At 34.8% G+C, this 20,523-nt stretch overlaps 1 protein-coding gene across 1 annotated transcript in view; it reads right to left on the bottom strand.

Annotated features, from left to right (window-relative positions):
• Positions 1-223: 223 nt before the first annotated feature.
• LOC133055532 (uncharacterized) overlaps positions 224-20,523 on the bottom strand; it is a 109,637-nt gene continuing 89,337 nt past the window's right edge. Inside the window, exon 4 of the mRNA XM_061140709.1 lies at positions 224-264. The gene's annotated coding sequence lies outside the window, so the exon portion shown is untranslated. The remainder of the gene's footprint in view (positions 265-20,523) is intronic.

Here is a 20,523-nt window from a genome sequence, read left to right on the forward strand (position 1 = left end):
ACGTAAATTAACATTTATCAGCATTTAATACTGACCAAACACTACATGGATAGTCTCTTTTAAAACTTAGCACAACTCACTAAGTATGTGTAGTTATGTATAGATGAAGAAGCTAAGCTAAAGGAAATGTGAAAAAAAGTCCAAGATTACACACCTACACATTTAATTGAAGCAAATTAAGATGCAGTGATTGTACTTACATTTTGCTAAGCAGTGTTCTAAGGTTTGAGGATTCCAAGTTCTCAGATATGATCAGTCCATGACCTTGGAGAGTTCATGGCCAATTGGAAAAGAGAAGAGCAACACAGTAGTTAAGTCTTATATATTTTAAGGAACCAATGATGTTTCAGAGGTTTACGTACAGGGCATCAGACCTGTTGTGACCCAGGCCAGTGGAAAAAATTTTGGGGGAAAGGGACATTTGAATTTAAAAGATGGATTAAGATTAGCTGGATGAAGAAAGATAAGAGAATCTGGGCAAAAGAGCAGGTGTGTGAAAATGTGGTCATTTAAAACACAATATATTGGTGGTGTATTGGCGGTGAAACATAGGCAATTTGGTAGAGATAAAATATAGGAAAAAAAAAAAAGAGGCAGAGGATGTCAGATAGAATCAAGACAGAGGAGGAGGTTAGATTTTGATTAGCATTGAATCTGTTTAGGATTTCATTGTTATGAGAAAGCAATGAGGTGTGAAAACTTTTTAAAAGTTACATGAATTGACATTGAAAAACATATTATTCTGAAAATATTAACAGGTTGGAAGATGGGAAGACTACATGCTAGAAACTAAAAAGGCCGGGGCAGAAAACTATATGAAAGATAATGAAGTTCTATCTGAAAGAAACTGAGACAGTTGGGGAAGCTAAAATTCTAGTAACAGTGTGGGTTTTTAATACCATATCACCCCCTCCATTGTGGAAAGTGGGGAGAAATGCAACAGAGATTGAATTCAACTTGGAAAACTAGGAAATTTTACCCACCCCCCCACAATTACCAATGAAAAAAAAATTTTTACAATGCCAGTCATTTATATTTTAAAATAATTCAGCATGGACAGTAATTGAAATGTGAACATTCATTTGTTAAGCTACATTCGGGCAACAGTCATCTGACCTAGTGAGGAATTCCCTCTCAAGAGGTAGTGATACACATCATAGGTAAGTATACTTTGTGATAACTTGAACAGACAATTTTTTCCATCCAGAACATTGGGGTCAAAAATATGATTTTAAGCAAAACAATAGTTTTCCATTAGAATTCCTTAAATTTCTTACCCAGTTCAACAGTATGATCTGAAAGTTATCAAATAATCCTAGTTACTTTAATATTTCTTCTGAGATGCCTAGGGACTTTTTAGAGGATTCCCTGGTGGCTCAGTGGTAAATGATCTGTCTGCCAATGCAGGAGAGGTGGGTTCAATCCCTGGGTTGGGAAGATACCCTGGAGAAGGGCATGGCAACCCACTCCAGTATTCTTGCCTGGAAAATCCCATGGACAGAGGAGCCTGGCAGGTAATAGTCCATGGGGTCACAAATAGTCTGACATGACTAAGCACAGCACATTAGCATTAGGGGCTCTTTGGAATACTCAAAGATAGCTAGAGAAAGAAACTTACAGTTTGTTATCAAAAGTAGTTCAATATTTCAGGAAAAATTTGTTTTCTTAACAGGGAGTAAGACAACCAAATTTCAGTCTTGTATCAGCTTACTATTACAACAAAGTTCATTTAATTAAATTTAAATACTAACTGGATTTAATTAAATCCAGTCTAATCTTAATCACTCCTGACAACATACAAAATTCTTTTTTTTCAAAGTTCCCTTTTTTTCCACAAACTTTTTTTTTTTTTAATCACTTTTTGTATCCACATGATTTGTCCCTTAATTTTCCCCATCCAGAAACAAACAGCTCTAGGACAAAATTATTATCATCATTTTTCCTCAAAAAAAAAAAATTAAAAAAAACTCCTTTCTTTATATCTTCTCTCTCTGACAGCACATATTCTTCTTGCTTTACACACTCTAATGCTTTCTTTGTCATCTTTAGTAGCTTTAATTACATGTTACAATTTTTAAATGTTAAAGGTCTTAAAAACCCAAGAAACAAGTAATTTAATTGTTATACTATTATTTACTGATTGGCAAACTTAAGAACACGTTCCATAACCTCTAAAAATATACATTTTCCTCATAGCATAATTTCTCTTTAATGTGGTATGAGATGTGTGTTTAATAAATCCAAACATCTTTAGTGCTTTTTCTCTCATAAGAAGGCAAAATTAGGTAAACTTAAATTTGTCCAGTAATGTACTAGTATTTTACCTTAAAAATGATTTAGACATTCAATTAATTTTCATCAAAAAACTTAATTTAGAAAAACTCTAAAATTTAAAGTTACCAAAAATATGGAAAAACTATTTTTAGGTAAACATTCCTGAAACATAATTTTTTCAAAGACTTTATTGAAAGCCTTTGAAACCATTTATGACAATATCACATATAGACACATGATATTCAGACAGATATCTCAAATTTTATATTTCAATATAGAACTTATCAGTTTATGAATAACAGTCAGAATAATTTGAATTTACTCACTCGATTTAAAAGGCTTCTCTCCCTCCCCACCAATTCCTTTTATCCCCCCTTGGCTTGAAGTTCTAATTAACCCAAGGCTAAAGTCTCAGGCAAAGTGAGCTGTGTTTGTATTTCAAGGACATGATAAGAGTTAATTTCAAGCTTTCTCCGAGGCATATTTTTTTTTTCTCTCTCTCTCTCGTGGTTAGAATTTTGAAAACAGCATTTATCAAGCTAGCTTTCTCTAACTGCATTTGCAAAAGCAAAAAGTTTTGGAATTTCAAGTTTCATCTTAACCAATTTTCTCTGGAGTCTGAGGAATACTGTCAGCAACACAGGGTTTAAAAAAAATTCTCTTTCTTTTTCTTTAGTCATAGTTTCATTGCTTAAAGTTTTCTAATGAGTTGAACCTGAATTTCCCATTTTACAAATGGCAACAAGAGTACCAGTCACACAAATGGAACACACACTCACACACCAGAAAACAGAACTGTCACACATCCTCTGAGAGGATCACCACTGACCAATGGAGTCCCCAATAAAGACTTCTCCCATACAAATGGTCCCCCAAATCAGACACGTGTCAGAACTATAGGCAAAATGCCCCAATAGCACTTCATGCTCAAAAGAGAAGTTTGCCTGGTGCACACCAGTGGACTTAGTCTTGAAACTCATCACCTCCTCCGGATGCATGTTTCCCTTCCACCAAGGAAAAAGCATTAAGTTGGCAGCCAGCAGCAAGCAGAGGGGAAACGGGGAGGATCCCAGGAACACATGATTTCAGCAACTTCTAAGAATGTCCCCCAAAGCCTCCCTCTCAGAGCCAGCTAGCCAAGATCCGCGGGCTCCTCACAGCCGTTCTGGTGCAGTGTCATGGCCGCGGCTCTCCTGGGGGAAACCCTGGGGAGCCAGATGTCGCGAGAACACAACCGCCCCACATGGGGCTCCAAAACTGTTACCGAAAGTGGGGTCTGGATGCTCCTGACTCAGACGCCAGTAAAGAGGCAAGGTCGGTGGAAAGGAACGCTTGTTTTATTTTGAAGAGTGGCAACCAGGGGATTCTCCTCCAAATGCGACTCTCCCCACTGACCATCAGTGGGCAAAACAACCCAGGGAAGTGCTACAAGCAGAAATAGTAGTCAGCTCTGATAGTCATCTTGAAATTTGTCATGTGGTGGTCTCATCAGCCTCATCTTGATTGTTTTAAGTACAGTTAGTCTTTAGTTCCAGGGTTAGTTTGTTCCCATTTCTTTGAGGCCAGTTCTTGGAATCGTGGCAGCTCATGTCATGGCTAGTCTGGTCATCATGTATGTAGTTATCATTTTCCACCTGGTGGGAATTTCAGTGTCTATCAGACAGCTGAAAGGTCATGGCACAGAATATTATCAATTGCCCTTGAAGGAGAACTAAAGTCCTTGACTATGTTTAATGGCTAAACTATTATTATTCAGTCTTGTTGGACCATTTTTCCTTTGTTTTAGCGTTTTTCATTTCTCTAATTAAACTTACTCCTTGGCTAAAGTTTTTTCACGGACAAAGGGCAGAGGCTGAGGACATGGGGGGCAAGGACCACAGGTTCCTGCTCTATTTCAAGAGCTCATTTCTTTACTGTATATACCTTCTTATGGGTTTTTCTCATAAAATATAAAATCTAGCTACAATTTTGATAATGCATGTAAAATTAATATTAGGTGCACCAAAACCAGTTTAGAAGAGAACAACATAAATGTTTTAAATTCTTTTGTGAAGACTGCCTAAATCCTATCCAAATTAATCAAACAAAAATCACATATATCTATTGGTTAGCTATGTTAACAGAACTACAGAATAATTTTGTTTGATCCTGGCCTCATTTTTTCAGTTAAAGGCAAACTTGCCAAGTTCTTTTTATTGACCTTATATTGTTTTCTTCCAAGTCTTCTATCTTGCATGTCAACACTAAATAGTTTGTTAGAATTTTTATGACTCTTAAAAAGGACTCAAAACACTTTATAGTAATGAATATTGAGCCAGTTTTGACAACCCTGAAGAGATGAGGCAAAATACTAAAATGTACTTGCACTTTTATAAACTTACTTAAATGCTGAAAGATTGTTGGACCACAAAACACTGATTCAAAATAATAACTTCATCTGTCATTGATACATTTACATGTATGTGTGAACATTCATGCTCAGTTGCTCAGTCATGTCCGACTCTTTGTGACTCCATGGATGGTAGCCCATCAGGCTCCTCTGACAATGGGATTCTCCAGGCAAGAAAACTGGAGTAGGTTGCCATTTCCTCCTCCAGGGGATCTTCCGGACACAGGAATCAAGCCCGAGTCTCCTGCAGTGCACCTGGATTCTTAACCAGTGAACCACTTGAGAAGCCCCATTTACATGCATATTTACTACCAATTTTCTTTTAACTCATATTTCAATATATTGTGTTTTTATAAAATTATTCTTGTTTTTATAAAGATCTCAGAGTTGCTGACAATAGTAATTTACACTGATTGTATATAAAATACTTATAACTAGTTAGGTTATATGCTTGTGTGAATTTTATTCCTATCATCATTTTTAACACAGAAGTGTCATATATTTAACACATGCCTCAAATAATATGGATACAGGTTATTTTATTTTCATCAAACACATTTAATCTGTGATTCTTGTGTCTTTCATTCTAACAAATTATTAAAGGAAATGTGATTCATCATTAGTGAAAGTTTTTTCCAGTTTCTTATTACTACAATAACACATAATAGTTGTGAAGAATTTGATAAATATTACATAAACTCTTTTACTGAATTCTGCTTAACTGATTACCAAGGGTAACTTTTTCTGTTCTGAGATCAATCTCCAGTGTGAGTGGTGAGAGGGTTCCCCACAACACCAAGCAAATCTCCTACACCAGCTGAATTTCCAACAACTCAACCCAGTTTTCTCATCTACCCAGAGGTAGCCTCAGATTCCTCTGGTTAAGGGTTCAGACCTGCAAGACCATCCTCTGCCCCTCTAGATGTCTCTGGCAAGCCCAGGTTGTTCCTTATGCTTCTGATCAACTGGCTATATATCAGAGGTTCCCAAGGGCCCCTCCTTGGGTTTGATTAATTTGCCAGAGCAGGTAAATAGTTTACATAATAGATTGCTGATTTATTATAAAAGAATGTAACTCAAGAACAGCCAGATGCAAGGAGTATATAGAACAAAGTATGCGGGAAAGGTCTTGGAGGTTCCATGCCATCTCCAGGCACATCACTCTCTCCAAATTTCCACATGATCATCAATCCAGAAGCTCTCCAAATTCAGTTCTTTGGGGGTTTTATGGAGGCTTCACTGCATAGGCACCATTGATTAAATCATTGGTCATTGGTATTTCATTCAACCTTCAGCCCCTCTCCCCTCCCTAGAAATCAGGAAGTGGGACTGAAAATTCCAAGCTTCTATTCTTGGTGATTTTCCCTAGCAACCAACCTCCATCCTTAGCACTGGCCCAAAGTCCTTCATTAATAGAAACCCAGTTGTGGTGGAAAGGGTCTTGTTATGAATAACAAGATATTATTTTACCTTTATGACTCTGAAGCTTTTCACTAAAGACAGGAGACCACGTTTTATGACAAAATTGGTCTGCTGTTATGCTCAGGAAATTTCAATTTTGGATTATGATTCAGGAACTATGAAGGAAGACCAGAAGACTGGTTTTCTAAGTGGCCAAATATATTTTTTCTTATAAATCATATTATCACAATAACCAAGTTTCCACTGCCTCTATAAAATGCTGAACACTCAAGGCAAGTAGGCGCTAAGCCATTGGAAATATTTGCTTACTAGAGCTTGCTGAATATAGGTTCATTCTCTAACACATGTGTGTCAGAGTTACTTAATGCAATTATGCAATGTAATTCAATAAAACAGTGATACATGATTGCCAGAAGAGAATTATTTTAATAAAAATTAAAGAAAACTAAGAAAGTAATAAATAATAGAAATTTTCTTGAAAATTAATTGCCAATAAAATGGGTATGGGTGAGACTACCATAAAATATTGGCAGGGAAATTATAAAAATTTCCAAGGAGTCTCAATTCAGATTGCTATACAGATGTCTACAATCCTCACTACACATAAAAGAAAGCAAAACTTGGGATCATAAAGATAAAACAAGTTTGGGAATGTCAAATTAGTTGTTGGTGGTTGATTTTACAATATATTATTTTATTTTCTTATTTTCCCTGTTAATAACCAATCTGAATAAAGACAACAGACAGTCACAATAAGAACAATAGAAAAAGTTTTTCAATATTGAAACTCTAATCTTACTTAAATGTTTATCAAAATACTTACAAAGAATTTTTGACACGTAAAATTTATTATTTTAATGTTGTAATAGCAATAGTATTTTGGTGATGAAAGTTGATGTTACTGAATGGTTGCAAAATTATCTGTCTTATTTTTACTATGTTCATTTCTCTGACTCCGAGAAATTGGCCTCGCTGATGACTCTGTGGGTAAAGAATCTGCCTGCAATGCAGGAGACCTGGGTTTGATCCCTGGGTCAGGCAGATCCCTTGGAGAAGGAAATGGCAACCCACTCCAGTAACCTTGTCTGGGAAATCCCATGGACAGAGGAACCTGGGGGACTACAGTCCATGGGGTTGCAAGAGTCAGACATGACTTAGCAACTAAACCACCTAAGATGGCCAAATTCTTTAACATACATGTTACTTGCACTTAATTATAGCTTATATAGTATAGAACTCCAAATATGGCATTTTCCAAAAACACATTATCAAAAAGATGGAATCAGGTGCTTCTGCCAAAGTATACAGGTCTTCACTTCTCATGTTAATGAAGTAAATTAGAATTTAAAAAATCCTCTGGTCAGCAATGTATGAGTACCAAAATACATGGCATGCCAGAAGATATAAGATCTATCTAAGCTATCTCTGCACTAGACCATTTCTTTGACATTCACTGAGTGCAGTGTGTCTACTGGGCTCTGCTTAAAGAACTAGTAACAAAATAATTAATGACATGGTAAATTGATGCCCTTGAGAAGGCACTGACATTGTAGGTCAATTAAAAAATGCCACTGATGCTTGCACATTTAAATGAGATTCGGTAATAAAGATGTCAAAGAGAAAGCAGGAAAAAGCAAACAACATGACAAAAACAGTTCAACTTTCCAGTCTACCAGTTTATCATCACTGATTTGCGCATTGAAAAAAACACCCAAAAGATATATTCATAGCCTAGTTTTGTCTTATTTTATTTTCAATATATAGGAAATAACCAAATATCTAATTTTTTTCATTACATTCTATTGAAAGCTATGGAATATATTGAAAGTGTACCATATTCTTTTTTCTGTCTTTTTTCTGTACCATATTCTTTATTCTGGTGTTGAAGCAGATGTTCTCTTTCCAAAATTTTTACTCTTTATTTAGGTCACTTTATACTCTTAAAAGTTATTTATTGATTTATCATTCAAGGCACTTATATCTAGCCAGGCAAATATATTTCTGTAATTATTTTTAATTATTCAGTAATTTTCTATAATCATTTGCTAGGAATTCTGGCAAATAAAGCAGAGTGAGCAGCACATGTTTGTAATGGTGGAGGCAACAGCTAGGATCCCTCAGTATAGAACTTCTCACCTGCCTCTTTGCTCTGAACTGAATTGGCTACATGGCCTAGCTGGGTCTCTGTATTTATGTTTCATGTTTAACATGCAGATTGAAAGAATCAGGTGAACATATCATATTTATCTGATAAAATGTCAGAATAGTTTTCTGTACTTAGATAACTAGCCCAGTGCTTCCTGTGAGAGACCCAGAGAACAATGGTAGGCCTTATAGGAAAGGCCACAGAAAAATGTTGCCCTCACATTGGAGAAGAGGAGTTTCCCAGAGGTGTTTTCTAATTCACAAATGCTTTAAACTATGTAGCTATAATGAAATCATGATGCATTGAGAGTGTTTTAACATGCCAAGGTTTGTTTCCTCAAAAATATTTCACATGATAATTTCGAGAAAATGATTTAGATTTCCCTTCCCAGGAGTAAAACTTTACTTTATGAACAATTTAATTGTTAATGAAATACAACATATTGTGTAAGATACTATTTGAGGCTTTTATTGTCTGGAGAAATATCTCTTTAGTAATAAGCACATTTTAAAATTATGATATAGTTATCTAATAAAAAGCTTAAAAACTGTTTTCATTTATAAACTAGCAGAATAACTTAACTATTAAGAAATGTTAACATTAAGCTTTCATTAATTATATCCCTCAATCTTAGGCAGTAGTCAAAATATTTTAAATATAATTATCGAACTATTTTTATTACAAGATCTTTAATCTTATAAATGACAAAACTCATCACTTGGATGGAATCAAGTTTTTTATTACACAGAAACAGCTACAGAAAGTAAAGATCAAAAGATAAAGTACCACAGTTCCTATATTAGAGCTAAACATAGACAAAATTAGAAAATGATATTAAATAAAATCTGTCTTAAAATTTTATTTCTCTTTGGTGGCTATTTAAAACACCTTGTTTGGTGTAGGAAAGGTTACAATATGACAGTGGGTGTGGCACAGATGTGTGTGTATGTTTTGAAAATTCTTGTTCATTTGGAAGGTTTAAATTTTTCATTGTGCTATGATTTTTTTTTTCCCTTTGGATTTCTTGTATTCAATATCTGGTATTTAAAGATCATTTATTTTCATATGCTCTTCATTTTCTGAATGGAGAATCAGCCCATTCTATATTTTGCTAGCATGAAAAAAATATGATACACTTGATTTTCTGTTTCCTTCTTAGAGCTGAGCCCTCTTTTTCTATTCTCTAATAATCACTCTTCCAAACTGAGCTCATTTCTTTTTCTGAATTTATGTTCTTTCCAACCTCTCTGTACACCTTCCTTGACTTATTTCATGCCGAATTTATCATTGCTTACTACATTTCAGAGGTTAATATAAAAGACTGAAAAATGTAGAAAATATTAGCATGTGTGGATTTGGATAGTGGTATATTCCTTATCTGAGGTTTAATCTCTTAAAATATATTTATTTTGGGGAAACACAATGGAAACATACATGAAAATATTTTCTTATTTCTCTTACAGTGGTCTCAAATGTGTCACTGAACATTCACTAGAGGCTTTCATTCCTGAACACCCATATTTTCAAGTGGTTGGTAGTATTTGGAATGATCATTACTCAACTCTTTTTCAGTGTGAAAGTTTCATAAATATTATATAATTTTTCTCAGGAATTTATTTTACCCAAGGAGGGATCTGACTCTAACTTGGTTTCAGTATTCTATAGGCAATCATTTTTTTAAAGTGTTTAAAGTATTTATTGTTACTTTCTTACTCACTTTTGACAACTGATTTATTATCTTTTATGTTACCATGCCTTTCACAATTCCAAGTAAAGGCTGTACATTTCAAACTCGATGTTAATGGCACTCACTAGAGTTGTACAGGGCATCGTGTATTGTCTACAGGCCATCAGAGCTGACCCAAGTTCTAGTCTGATCATAAAAGGCTTTTTCATTTACACTTTTGATTATTAATTCTGGTAGTTAATTTTCATTTAATTTTTCCTGTTCTTCAATCACATCTTATATTGCTATGGTTATTTTTCTATGTTTCTAATTTACTCAAAATTTTTATTCCTGTTTTTCTTTTCTTTAGATGCTGGAAATGCTTTGTAAGTCTACCTTATTATTGTTAATTTGAATTTCTTCAGTATAAATATGCTGTTTATCCTTCCCAGTGAACATTATACTTGGCAATCATTTCTTATTGAATTTCATACTTTTCTTATCCAGGCCTGCCCTTGTTTAACAGAACTAAAGCTTTCTTTTATATTACTAAGAATAAGAAACAAATGTGTTCCCCATTTTTTGTGTGTGTCATGAACTAAACTCATTTCAGGGCAGGATTTTCTTCTGAGTCATTACCATTTTACTTCTCTTTCCCTATATCTCATAATGCCTTCTTATATACCAGTTGACATTTTCTGTTAATTCCTGTTGGAACTTGATTTGGTAATATTTGTTCATGCCACAAGGATGGCTGATGCATTTGCTTTAATGTCCTTCCTCTGGATCTTATTGCAAATGAAGGAAATGATTCATACCCAGTGTTAGGAGAAAGTAAGGATGTGAGTTTTCCATACTTGTTCCACAGTAGTTTCCTGGATGCTGGCAGAAGCCCCTGGTTGGTTTAAAACCAGAAGACCAAGCCTCATGTAACGTGGGTAGCACTCTAGTGCCTGTATCATAGCATTTAGCAAATGTTAGTTTCCTTAGTAACCCTGTGTGGCTTTTCAAATTGTTCAATAAATGCAAAGAAACCTGACTGCCAATGCAAGAGACATAAGGGATGTGGGTTTAGTCTCTGGGTCTAGAAGATACCCTGGAGGATCCACTCCACTCCAGTATCTTTGCCTGGAGACTCCCATAGACAGAGGAGTCTGGTGGGCTAAGGTCCCTAGTGTTGCAGAGTTGGACACAACTGAAATGACATAGCATGTTCTCAAAAATAGGTGAAAAATAAATTTCTATAGACCTATAGTAATGGTTCAGAGAACAATGAGAAGTAAGCCAGAGATTATGGATGCTGCTCCCAGGTATATACCTCACAGGACTTATAACTGTGACTAAAAGGCTTAAAGGCAAGAAAAGCACAAAGTACTGGAGATTATTCACTATTTGGCTTCCCATGTCAGTGTTAGCCAGAGGCAGTTAAGGTCACAAGCCTGGAGAATTAGTTGTGCAGACTTTCATGGCCAGAGGCCAATGTACAGACTGTCAGCGGAAGCAGGTGATGACGATTCCTAGTATATTTTGGTTAAAAGAAATGCCAAATAAGTAATAGAGGGGTGATTTTTAATTCTAATTTATCTATATAAATATTAAATATGTGGACAAATCTGAAATATTTTCACTTCTTATTTCTCATTGCAAACATATTGTCTTTCATTTCCAAATAGAATCATGACTGCTTTATTTACAAATATAACAAAATGAAAAACCAAGAACAACTTTTCCTGCCAGTTCCACTTACTCTTCCATCTTTCCTTCCAGAGATAAAGCATGCTGAAAATGTCTATCTCCCAGTTAATACCTTGGATCTCTTCCTCCACAAACTACATCAAAAAGCCAAGAGTGTGGACTACAGAAAAACAAAGATTACATTTGAAGATCAAGCTAGAAGGAAGGAACAAAAGCTGCCCTTGGGAGAAGAGTGAGTGCACATTGAAGAGTTTAAAAGCCATGGTACCTGCAGGAGGTAAAAGGATGTTGTTAAGCCTGAAGTAGTTCCAGGATCTCCCCAGGTGATCCAGCGATTAACAGTTCACTTTTCAGTGCAGGGGTGTGAGTTCCATCCCTGGCTGGGAAGCTCAGATCCCACATGCCGCATGACCAAAAAAACAGAACACAGACAACAGAAGTAATATTGTAACACTTTCAATAAAGGCTTTAAAAAATGGCCCACATCAAAAATAAATAACTACAGTAAATTTTCTTAAAAAAGGGAAAAAAAGAAATGAAGAAGTTTCTAAATTACACAGGCACTCTTCTATGAACCCAGAGTGACCAATTAAAGGAGTCTGACAGCATAAGGGCTTCATCAGTTAAGACACTGAGCTTTTCTACACAAACACAAAAATGTGTCTCAGAGATCCAGAGATTTCCTCCATGGTACTCATGGAGGTGAGAATACCACAGAAGACTGACCGACCTAGAAACTCATCGATCCCAGCAAGGAACATGTAGTTTGGATGTGCCCTAAGTAGGTTGCAGGTTCAACTCCAAACCAAAGACAAATCATGAGGTGGGGTCAAGAGGAATGTTTAGGATTTGGTGGGAAATGGAAAAAAAAAGTCAAACATAGGTCTGAAGGTGCAGCTAAGAACCAAGAAATATTTAACCAGAGACAGAAAACCATCATGGAATAAAACCTACATAATTCTATTAATGGGCTTTCTCACCCAGAGCTAATTTTCATAGTCCACTCATGCATGCAATGGTTTGGGCTCCATGACATCTTAGCAATGACACACAAGATATTGATCACTTAGTCTAGATTTTTTTTTATCTCTGATGGGATCATCAAAAGGATATGAGAAATTTTAATAGGCATGAAGAAAATTCTCCTAAGCATTTAAACAACCTTTCTGACAAGGCATGTGTATGCATGTGTGTGTATATAGAATCAACTCACTTAAGAGGATAAGTTAGAGGCATACCTTAGTCATAAATATTGTGTGGTAGCACTAAAATGTCACAACTTGTACAGTGAGGATACACTTGTACAATGTGTACAACTTAAGGATGCACATGTATAATTTGTACAACTTGAAAACAGTACCTGAATAAAATATAATTATGTAATGCATGCATGCACGTTCAGTCATGTTTGACTCTTTCTGACCCCCATGGACTATAGCCCACTAGGCTTCTCTGTCCATGGAATTTTCCAGGCTAGAATACTGGAGTGTGTTGCCATTTCCTCCTCCAGGTGATCCTTCCTGACAAAGGGATCCAACCCACATCTCTTGTGTCTCCTGCATTGGCAGGCAGATTATTTACCACTGTGGCACCTGGGAAACCCAATAATGAAATGTATACATGATTAATAATAATACTTAGCTTATTGCTTACATTCAGGATGCCAAGCTTTGTAATAGACATTTTATAACAGGTTTCTAATGATTTTTTAAAAATAGTTATTATTACTCCTGCTTTATCCATGAGGAAAATGAGATTCATAACTGAGATGTGGTCGCTCTGGATAATGAAGATTGTAGGTAATAGAGCTGGGATTTTACACAGGCATTTCCGAATCTGAAATCCATGATTTCTTTACTACATTATAGCAGTAAATCTAAGGAGTCACCTTAGTCCTCCAGACCTATGGTAAGACATAAAATCTGTCCACAGGTTTTTGCACTTCAAATATTTATCCAGGGTACTCAAGAACACAATGGAAACTTAGAGGGAAGAAGCAGCATCTTAGTGAAGCTAGGAAAATTGTAAACACCCCTCACATCACACATCAAAAACATTTTTTTTTTTTTTCAATTCAACCATTGAACAGTTTAGCAATTCCTTCAAGGCCATACTTGGCAAAGTTCCCTCTAGGAATTCTTTTCCATGCTGTATTCACTCGGGAGAAATGGATAGATATTCATGGTGATGACGCTATTTCTGAGTTGGATCTGAGCTGACCACAGAGGTAACAAAGAATGTGTGGAAAAAGCTTTGTGTAATTAGGGCAGGAGGAGTCATTGTATTTGTACTGGAAGCCACTCTTCTGTTTGTTGCTGACCCTGCAGTAAAAGCAGAAACAGGCTTCATTTCTTAAGGAAGAAATTGTCTAACATATAGAGCTGGGCTGAAAGCAAGCACATGGAAACAAGGACAAATAAAAAGAAAAAAAAAAAAATGAAGGAGGACACACATCCTCTTTGAGAACACAGGAGGGACAATTCTCACAGTAGATTTCAGCAGCTCCTCACAGTCCATCTATAAGCAAAGCTATCTCAGAGGAGGGATACAGAATCAACTGTGAGCAAAACAGTAGTCATGCAAGTCTCTTATTTCTACCAATGTCCTCTTCTGTTGCTATGACCGTACTTTGACTCCAATTCAGCTTCACATCAGCCAAGAAGCTAATAAAAGCAGAGATGCTTACAGCTCCATTTTCTGACTAGACTTTTTTTTTTTCTCAATTTAATTCACTGAATATTTTCTATTTAACCACTGTTAATTCACAGTCTCACACTTTAACAAACACTTCCTGGACAGAATCTACTAGTGAAGTAGAATCTAGATTCTTCCCTCACCTTCAAGGTACTGAGTAGACAAATGAAATTCATTAAATTATGACATGAATTAACAAATGTATCTATTACATTAAATAAAGTAACTTGAGGACTACTACAATAAAGCACCTTTTTTTTTTTTTTTTTGGTCTCCAGCTGTTCATTGATTTTTTTTTTTTACTAGCGTTAGTTTTCTGTCTGTGGATGAAAACTCAATATGACCTATGACATTTCTGATCATTCATAGGCAATATAATTTCCTTTTCTCAGTTCTGCTTATAAAATATGTATAAATTCAGTATTTAAAAGATTCAGACTTGAGAACTCCAGTTTCACGACAGTGATATAGAACTTGAAAGAACATTATTTCTACCCTTACAGAGAAAAAATCTGAAAAAATTCTGCAAATATTAACAATTTTTTTGCACCTATTAGAGAATAAAGTTTTAGGAAATCAGTTTGCAATCTGGAGAAAGACAAAGGCTTGCAGTGGGAAACAGAACCTGATCTTAAATATAGTGAAGCTTGTGCAAATATAATATTTGGTGATAAAATATCCACAAGTTCCTTTTAAAAATTCTCTTCTTGATAAATCGACAAATCTACTAGAAATGAACAAATCTAATCAAGATTTAATGGATTTCATTGCTCCTTTTCAAATTCATTATTTACATGTATAATAAACTTAGACAAATAAAAATTACTTTCTGCTACTTACAACTTTATACACCTATTAAAATTTTGATTTTAACTATCTCACTTCTCATGCAGCCTGGCCATTTATTAATTTTGTAGACTCAATCATCTTGATAAATAAAACACATACTATTGTCTTAGATACATACTCACACAATTCTTCTACTATTACTTCCACCTTAGTCTTAATTACCCATATTAACTATAATTTGTATTCAAAATAACTATTTGCACTTTACAGAGAAAACTGGGAGATAAGATAAATGTTTGATAATTGTCATACAAAGCATCTTAGCAAACCAGTAAGACTCAAAATCACACACAATATGTTGACCTACCTACATCCACATCTTTTTAAAGTGGCAACCATGAAAATATTTAATAACATGATTCATGCGAATAAGCACTCTAAAACATCACAAAGTAAAAAAGCAAATATATACACACACATAGGAACATAATCAACTAATTATTTGGTGATCAAGGTTTCAGTATTCTATATCACTTGGAAAGTATTTGATTATCAAAACAACACCCATGAATTCCCTTCATTTAGAAGGCAATGGCACCCCACTCCAGTACTCTTGCCTGGAAAGTCCCATGGACAGAGGAGCCTCAGCCCATGGGGTTGCGAAGAGTCGGACATGACTGAGCGACTTCACTTTCACTTTTCACTTTTATGCGTTGGAGAAGGAAATGGCAACCCACTCCAGTGTTCTTGCCTGGAGAATCCCAGGGATGGGGTCACACAGAGTCGGACACGACTGAAGTGACTTAGCAGTAGCAATATTAGTTTGGAATCTTAAATTAACTAAGGGTCTTGGAAATTACATTTAATCGATCCCATATGCTTCTAAATCACTCTTTATATAAACTATTTGTATAATTATAAATAAATTTAGTACAATAAAATTTAATAATTTTCAAAATCATGTTATAAACATTATGTAGAAATTATCTTAACTGATAATAAGCCAATATTTTAAATTTAAAAACTCAACAAGTTAACTAGTCTCTTAGTGAAAATACAAATATTATTTCCAAAAAATGTTATGTCGTACTCTATATAGTTAAGGGCTTCCCTGATAGCTCACTTAGGAAAAAAATCTGTCTGCAATGCAGGAGACGCCAGTTCAATTCCTGGGTCGGGAAGATCTGCTGGAGAAGGGATAGGCTATTCACTTCAGCATCCTTGGGCTTCCCTTGTGGCTCAGCTGGTAAAGAATTTGCCTGCAAAGCAGGAGACCTGGGTTTGATCCTTGGGTTGGGAAGATATCCTGGAGAAGGGAAAAGCTACCCGCTCCAGTATTCTGGCCTGGAAAATTCCATGGATTGTATAGTCCATGGGGTTGTTGCCAAGAGTCAGACATGACTGAGAGACTTTCGCTTTCACTATATAGTTAAATATTATATTAAATCAGTATAAATATTAAAGATTTATTAAATGTTAACCCAATATGATTTATTCAAAGTTTTAACCTTTCTTGTATCCATTTGGATTCTTACATACAACTTCTGAGCTAGTATATTCTATAAAATGCAATCTCTTTTTTAAAGGCTATCACATTTAAAGATTTAGATGTTTATTTTCTAGGTATTTGGTAGGGATTATTAGATTTGTGGATGTACATAATAAACTCTATATCCTAGTCAGAATATAACTTGTTTTGTAGTAATAATAACAACATCTAGTAATATGGAAAAATATTTCACACAAACACACACAAAAGAGTGAAGGTTTTTCTGACTTATAGACACATAAAGAATTCTTATAGTTATATTTTGTCCAAACTCAGACATGGACCAAAAATAAACACTGAACACAAAATTAACTGGATTAGCTTGCAAAAAGCTGTTCTCATTTCTAGTTGACAGGAAATATGTTCGTAATCAATTTGACCTCACAAATAAAGAAAATAGACAAAATAACCAAAAATACATTAACAAGTGATTCTCTCTCTTGTCCCTCTTCCAACAGAAAATTCAGTTCAGTCACTCAGTCATGTCCAACTCTTTGCGACCCCATGGACTGCAGCACACCAGTTCTCCCTGTTCATCACCAACTCCTGGAGTTTACTGAAACTCATGTCCATTGAGTCGGTGATGCCAACCATCTCATCTCAATAGGCATCTATTATCCTAACAGATACCACCAAAATGTTCAGACAGTAAAACCAGATTTCCAACCCTTGCTGCCAGTCACGGGGAATAACTTACTGGTTATTAAGTAAGGTGCTTGCACCTTACATTAGAATATCAATAACAACAAAACAATAACTAAAGATATGAAATATCAACAAAAGTAAAGGGCTAATCCTACCTGGGAATCAGCTCTGAAAGTCAAGAAAACACACCTGAGCAACAACTGCCTGTGAGGTGCACACAGTCACTGCAATTTAACTGTCTCCATCAAGTAAATCCACTTGGGATACTTCAGCATCTTGGTGAGTTCTCCAAAACCATCAAGTTAAAATATAAAAATTAAAATTTAAACCACAACTTTCATACAAATATTGACAGAACATGACAGTTTTTTAAACTCAATTAATGAGGAAATAAGCAAAGTGATAAAGCAGGTTTTAAGAACATTTGAGGAATCAGGCATTTGTCAGTACTAGTTTTAAATAAGATTAGAACAAGATTGTTAAAAATAAATCAATGGCATACAGAACAGTAAAACTATAACCTTTGGAATTCTCTTTCCAACTGGACAGAATTGTGCAAGTTGACATGTAACTGCTCAATATGTGGGCTCTGAGCAATTAGAACACTGGTGTATTCACCTAGATAATTAAATAATTTTCCAGTGTGCCTTTAAAAAAATCCCCAGTATGGTATGTACACTCTGATGTCTTATTTCCAAGTTTTTGATAACTTTGCTAAATACTATAATTCAGTCTTTCTAGTTAGTGGCCATTTGCATATTTTATTTTCAAAATAGTATGTAATAAACATTCTTTTTAAACTGACTAGAATTGGAATGTGTTTCTCAATATGTTCATTTTTATGTTCTGAAATGATTACTTATATTGTCTAATTGTTCAAGATTTCATCTTGTACACTAATCATTAAAAAAACTGAAGAGTTTGGGACAAACATCACTTTAAATTTAATTCAGTTTGAATTATCATACTTTTCTAATCCAAGGAACATCAACGTGTCCTTCTTGGGACATGAAAGTAATTACTATAAAACCCATAAAAACAAAATTTACTGATCACACAATTTGATATAGACACACAGTCTGCCAGAATCTTTGATATGTATGTATACATGTAGATAACACTGATATATATCTAAATATGTATCAAAAATTCTGATATATATCTAAATATGTATCAAAAATTCTGACAATATGTGTGTTAGTATTAGTCACTCAGTTGTGTCCAACTCTTTGCCATCCCACGCACTGTAGCCCACCAGGCTTCTCTATCCATGGAATTCTCCAGGCAAGAATACTGACATCATACATACATGTTATTTAGATATGTAAGTATGATATATACATGTATCAATTATACATGTAAATTAGTTTTAATATATAAATTTAGGTGTTTAGTATAGTTATATATATTTATATATCATCAATTTTGTGTATTCATATAAATTTAGTATACAGATTTAGTATAATTACAAATATATAAACTTAGGAGTTTCATGCCATTATTTAATACTCTTATTATATATTTAACATTAACCTTCACTTTTGTCATTTTCTTTCATTCAAAAGATTGTAAATCAAATGTAGCCAAGAATTTTCAACTATTAAAGCACAATATGTTCACAAAAATTACTTTGCAAAGCTAACTCCTCCTCTCATTGGTAAGTGTCTGTTTCCGTCATTTATGTCTAGGGTGTTTAAGAAACAAAGAGGTAATCCCTGGAGGTACTATCCATAATGAACACTTGACATGTTTCTCATATCAGTTTCATTACTTTGTCAAGAACATTATTCTAAATAGAATAGAATAGAATAGAATCCTGAAGAAAATCTCTTGCCTCTTTGAAAAGAATAGATTCTGAGACAAAAAGAGCACACAGAGGAGGAATACCAATCTTTATTTCTATTTTACAAAGCAATTGTTTTCTCTTACCTCAAACTCACACACATAGAAGGATGGGCTTCCATAAATCACTACTTTTTTGAAGGTGATTTCTATATTTGTACTGTTATCCTTTATTTCTTCCTGTTCATTTTATGAGACTTGAATAAACAAACCTCAAGTAGTCTATCAATTTGTTAATTATTTTATATACATATTTGCTTTCATTTCATGATAGACATGCTCATGGTTACTTCTTGAGAATAATGGGAAATTTGCTTTAGGCTGTATATTGGCCAGTAGTCACAAGTTTAGATGAGAGAGAAGGACTTTCCTGGTGGTCCAGTGGTTAAGACTTGGCACTTCCACTGCAAGGGCTGTGGGTTTGATGCCTGATTGGGGAAATAAGATCCCACATGCCACATGGCCAAAAAAAGAGAAAAAAGGTCAGATGAGGGAGGAAGAAAGAGGGAAGGTATTAGTTAATCTCTTATGTCCTGGTGGAATTCTTAGAAAGATGGAGAGGGGGTAGGCTGGGCAGGGAAGAACACTTTATGTTTGACTCATAACAAATTGCTCTTTGAAGCTTTTATAAAAATCAAAACTAAAAAGAAATGAAATAAACTAGATTAAATAAATTAGAGTTAGAGGTTTGCATGCTCTCCTATGGTTGGTGGAAAATTGCTTTTTCTAAGCAGTGCTGAGACTTTATTATAAGGTTGCAGAAAGCTCATTAGGCAAGACATTCTTGGAATCTCTTTTTGGTTTATAGCAATTAGCTGTTTGAATGCAGCCTTATTTTGTGTAGCAATTAACTTTGTGGAAAAATCCCTTGTCAAATTATCTTTGGACAGTATTCATGAAACTATTGGTGATTGTTTTTCTATAACTAAGTCTTTGTTATACTTTGGCCCTTGTTGTTACAAAATGGTTTTTCCACATAAAAGGGCCAATTTCCCATTGTTATTGAAGTAAAGTCAGAGACTAGAAGGATGGGGATTACAAATGCCTTATGTATACATTTCCCTCCCTCTGGTGGGTTAGCTATGAAAAGCAATGTGGTATTCTGACTGCCACAAATTATCTTGTGACTTGTCATTTAAATACCACTCCCTGTGCATGCTGTTTCTAGACAAGGGAATCCAAAAAGTGTTCTTTTGAACACTGAGAATTTAATTCATATTCATGAATCCTCAAAAATTACTTCTAGGTTATTAAAATTGATTGAGCTTGATCCTCCCAAAGATGAGGGGCATACCTTCTAATTACTGAGACATTCAGTTATAAAAGAATGTCATTTAACTATCCATTTCCATATATTTCTTTATTTTTATCTGTCAATATGCAGCTGTTGGCTTTTATCTATCAGAGATGAT

The sequence above is a fragment of the Dama dama genome, chromosome 5 (assembly GCF_033118175.1).
Source record: "Dama dama isolate Ldn47 chromosome 5, ASM3311817v1, whole genome shotgun sequence".
Taxonomy (NCBI): Eukaryota; Metazoa; Chordata; class Mammalia; order Artiodactyla; family Cervidae; genus Dama; species Dama dama.